Raw genomic sequence first — 5,583 nt, forward strand, 5'->3', positions numbered from 1 at the left:
CACCAAGGGCTCAAGTGGAAAGCGGGTCTTGTGAGAATGATGAAGTCAACATATGTACTAATGTGCTGGACACAAATGATGTATGTACAGATTGTGATGAGTTGTATGAGCCCCTAATAAAATGATTATTAAAAAAATTCTCAAATGATGCTTTGTTGTTGCAAAACTTGTCTGGTTTTTGTTTGCTTGCTTGCTTTTGACAAAATGGAATATTAGCTGGGTCCACCAGCAAGCCTTTTATCTCGTTTTTATAGTTTCCTTCAATTACTCATGCCTTAGCTATAATTTATTTCAATGATAGCTAGGCTGATCAATTTGTTTTCTTGAGTTAGTCAATGGTTATGGATGTTGGGCAGAAGGAACCGTGTCTAACATCTGTAAGCTCTGAACAGAGTGGTTGGCATTATAAACAGTGCTCTCATGGATGCCAATGAAAGGGTTAACAATTCACGTCCACCCAGAGGTGCCTTGAAAGAAAGATCTGGCAATCCGTTTCCAAAGAATCAATCATCAAAAATCCTATGGGGCACAGAAACACTCTGAAAAACATGGGGTTTCCATAAATTAGAACAGACTATAACTGTATATGCATTTATACACATTGCACAGGGCTTGAAGATGAGCAGATGCATGTAATTCTAAAGGGAATATCGATCAGAAAATAATAGATTGCAAGGTTAAATTTGGGTTGGGGGTTTCCCCCTCAACCCTGCCAAGAGGGCTCACCACTGTTTCTTAGTCTCAGAAGTGTCTCCAGGGCTTGAAGGTGCAACAAACACTGTGGTAGGACATATCTGAGCTCTTTGGGCTTCCCAATTAGGATCAGCCATGCCCGAACATCCCATCCTTCTTTACCTTGTACTAGAGCTTAATTTCTGAGCACCCCATTTTCAGAAGGCTATGAATGACAATGAAGACCCCAAAATCCATTTGCAGAATAGCCATGTGGATTAAGCTTCTGATGAACTCCTTCTGATTCTTAACCAAGGGTGTAGATAATCTTGCCGCTAGTCAGCGTGCATTGGAAAGTGGATTACCTCCAATTCTTTCCAACCAACCCAGAGAGGCTCGGTCTCTCTTAAAGGCTTGCCTAGATGTGTGTCCTTAAAGGACTATACTGAAAGTCTTCTATTCACAAGCCATGCCCCATCAGTAGTGTCCTGACTGTCTTGGTAGGAAGGTCCTGGCCCTGTCCTGTAAGCTCTTCTATCTAACAATGTCTGTGCCCCAATTATGATCCTATTTTCACTCCTGTAGTCCCACCTGTAACCCTGATGTACAGATCTGCCACCAATCATGACTTTGTGATAGTTTCTTTGGTTCCATGCCTTCTTTTAGGAGCATGCTCTCTGTGAGGCCATTCTAACCTCATGGTAGCGGGTTCTCTCATCTGGATGTGGTGTCTGTGTGTTTGTGTTTCTTTGGGCTCTCAAGACTTAAGTCATATTTGAGACTGGAATCTCTTTGGTACCTTAAAATAACCTACTCTGGAACCAACAACTACTTCTGCAGTACTCTACTTCTACCCTGGAATCAGGTATTTGTTATTTGTTGCAATGGCCACACAACTCACAGACAGTACTTGAAATTATGGGAGCTTATTATGGAAATGAATAAGTTGCCACATGACAGAATTAATAAACATTGGTTTACAGCAATACCTCTCTTCAGCCATCAACCAAGTCTCTCTTTGGTCCTTAATCTCTCTGTCATACAGTCCGTTGGCTTCTGCCTCAGTGGGCCCAGGAAGTCAGCCTGTTGCTCAGTCTTACAGGCCCATAGTCTAATCAACGGTTCTCAACCTGTGGGTTGCAACCCCTTTGGGGGTCAATGACCCTTTCACAGGGGTCGCCCGATTCATAACAGTAGCAAAATGACAGTTATGAAGTAACAACGAGGCACTGTCTGAAAGGGTCACGGCAGGAGGAAGGTGGGAACCCAGTGCTGTTCTCGCTCTGTGCCCAGTCTCCGTGCCACCATTTCTAAGGCTTCTGGTCTTAGCCTCCACGCTTCAGACAGACATGGAATACGCTTGCCTGATGGTGCTGGGCTCTCTCTCTCTCTCCTACTTCAAAGATGGCTCGTACTTGGGGCAGGGAGCAACAAAAACTGACTAGTCCCCTTTAATTAGTGTTACCCACACTCTGTGCATCGTCCCACCAATCATTTGGTAGGAGTTACAGAAATCTGGGTAGAAAAACCGTATTAAAAATTTCACTCCACCACAGATGGCAATATCTTTCCAACTTTGGGGAACCCCCCCCAAAAAAAACACCAAAAACAAAACAAAACACCACCATCGAGTCAATTCTGACTCACAGCAACCCTACAGGACAGAGTAGAACTGCCCCTATGGGCTTCTGAGACTGCAACTCTTTACAGAAGCAGAATGCCTCGTCTTCCTCCTGAGGGGCAGTGGGTGATTTGAACCACTGACCTTGAGGTGAGTAGCCCAACATGTAACCACTACATCACTTGAAGATGTTATACTGGACGGTCCAACTAAGACAGGAAAGGGCGGGGGTGGGGGTGGGGTGGGGGGGTGTCTTTGGGGGAAGAGGATTCCTAAATCTGGGAAGAAGGGCATTTTGGTAGTTCTCCCAGGGATCAAGTCCTGCGCGCCATTTCCAGTTCCTTGGCAGTGACCTAGGGTGGCTGTAAGGTAGATCTCAGGAAGCCGAATCCTCTCATGCGGTCTGTGAACAAAAACTAAAACTCAGATCTTGTCAGGTTAGCCGACCAAGACACTGCTTCCCAAGGCACCAGCAGAGGGCAGAATGGAGATTTAAGGCTGCTCTATGATTCCCACATCCTTGCACGTGGCACTATCAGTGCGCTGTACACAAAGCCAGCACCCACACCAGTCAATTCATGGGAGGACAGAGTCAAACTGCTCCCTAGCGTTGTTGAGACTGTAAATCTTGACAGAAGGAGATCGCCTCCTCTTTTTCCCACAGTGCGAGCGGTGGGTTTGAACCATGGATCGTGGGTTATCAGCCACGTGCCTTAATTACTATGCCACCAGAGTTTCTATGACAGCTGTCTTGTTGTTAGATGTTGTCGGGTCCATTCCAGCTGACAGTTTTAGGGACAGCAAATACAAGCATGTCTCACTTAACATCCACGATATATTCTGTGAAGCAGGGCACTACATGATTTGAACGCTGTGCGAGCACGATAGTGAAACAGTCTAGTCGTGCTCATCCTCACTCCTATCACGGCTGCTGCTGCTGCTGGAAAGCTGGCAGAGACCAGAGACCGGAGGATGGGCAGCAGCAGGAGCAGTGGCGGCCGTGGAGAGGGCAGCTGCTTGCACTGAACAACTTTGGAACTTAACCGTTTCAATCAGTGAGGAGTGAGGGCACATGGAAAAATAATGGGAAACCATGAGCAGCATGTGCGGAGTCTTCTCAAATTAGGACTTTTGAATAATTTACCCCTACCTGGGACTCTTCATCCAACCTGCCACAACACGGAGCAGGACCTTCCCTCTAGACTTCTTTCCCACCTCGGCCGGACTGCCTCTCCGGGCTTTTCTTTGCTCCTTTTCACCAGTGCATTCAATATTCCCCACCAATGGCAACACTTCTCCTGTCTTTCTTGTTCGCCATCCAGCTTTTTACATGCATCTAACACACTTGAAAGGTCCGTTGGATTACGCACATCTCTTTACATAATAGTTTTTTTTAATCGTTTTATTAGGGCCTCATATAACTCTTATCACAATCCATACATACATCAATTGTTTACACAATTTGTACATTCATTGCCCTCATCATTCTCAAAACGTTTGCCAGCTACATCATATATCATACAAGTTCATGATTTATGTAAGCATTCCCACAATCAATTTCTGAACATTTTCTTCTTGTATTTGTTGCGAACTCTTTATTTCCCCGTATCTTCTCCTGCCCTCCCCCTATCCAGTCACTCTCTCTATAGATCTACCTATCCTGAATTTCATAGATGGAAAAATCATACAAAACATTAACAGGACACAAACAAACAAACAAACAAACAAAACAGCAAAAATGACTAAACAAATATAGAAAAACCTCTATCAAAAAGAAAGCAGAAACTATTAAAAGCTGGAACAACTTTAAAATATGGCAACAGGAGATCAAATGATAAGGTATTACATTTTAAACTAACTACATCTGGGTCAAGCACATCTCGTTATATCATTGCTTTTTACCACGTTTCAGAGGTATTTTGCGGTGAATTTTCCAGTGGAACGACTGTAAGAAAAGGGTGATTCAACCAAGGTGCAGCATAGCACTGACAAAATGCTCATCATTCCTCTAGTTCTTGAATGCTTCGTCCCCTCCCCACTATCATGAACCAGTTCTGCCTTATAAATCCAGCTAGACCAGAGCATATACACTGCTACAGATAAGAGCTCTCAACACCTGGAATTTAGGACAGATAAACTCCTCAGGAACAGTAGTGGGACTAGCAACATCATGAGGGTAGGGGGTTGGTGGGAGAGGGGAAACACAAGGTTGGATATGTAGCCCCCCTCCCCACAAGAGGGCAAATAACAAATGTGGGTGAAGAGAAACAACGAACAGTGTAAGATATGGAATTATAATAACAATATATAATTGATCAAGGATTCACAAGGGTGAGAGGGTGGGTAGGGGAGGGGAAAAAAGAGGAGCTTATACCAAGGGCTCAAGTAGAAAATGTTTTGGAAATGATGATGGCAACCTATATACAAATATGCTTGATACAACTGATGTGTGGAATGTTGTAAGAGCCCCCAGTGAAATGACTTGAAAAATAAATAAATAAATAGGGGTTGTTGTTTTTTCAGTGAATTTTCTAATGCAATCTGTTGCTGCTACTCCCGTAAGTGTTGATTTCAACACCAAGTAAAATGTAATCCTGTCATCCGTGACAGCTTCAGTTTTTTTCTCCTTTTATTATGATGTTACTTACTGGTCCAATTTGAGCATTCTTGCTCTCTTTATGTTTAGGCATAATTCATACTCGATTATATTCTTTGATTTTCATCAGTAAATTCTTCAAGTCCCCTTCTCTTTTAGCACAGACGTTCGGGTCAGCTGTATTGGCAATGAGCAAGTCAATTTCACAGATTACTCTGTTCACCAGGCCTCCTCCATTCTTTCGATGTCACAATCTTTAAAGATAGCCCAGTTTCTAGGGTTATTTGCTCAGCACATGACGGAATAAATGTGGTGAAAGGATACAACTCCGACACACCCTTTCCTGATTAGAAACTGTTCAGTATTCCCTTGTTCTGATTGACAGTGTGGTACTTCTGTACAGATATGGAAATTATCTTTTTGATGATAAATGTAATGCCATTTTCCTCTAATATGTCATTCCTGAAGATTTTATGATTGTCTCATTCAATTCACAATTGCCTAGAATATTGGCTTCTATAATTTCCATTTTATTTTTGATTACTTCCACAGCCTAACATGATTTAAAGAAAGGTATAACTAGTCTGTACATTGTTAGCATTCTTTTTTTTTAAATCATTTTATTAGGGGCTCATACAACTCTTATCACAATCCATACACACATCAATTGTGTAAAGCGCATTTGTACATTCAT

The sequence above is a fragment of the Echinops telfairi genome, unplaced genomic scaffold, assembly GCF_000313985.2.
Source record: "Echinops telfairi isolate 266 unplaced genomic scaffold, ASM31398v2 ScPeMD7_7421;HRSCAF=8459, whole genome shotgun sequence".
Lineage (NCBI taxonomy): Eukaryota > Metazoa > Chordata > Mammalia > Afrosoricida > Tenrecidae > Echinops > Echinops telfairi.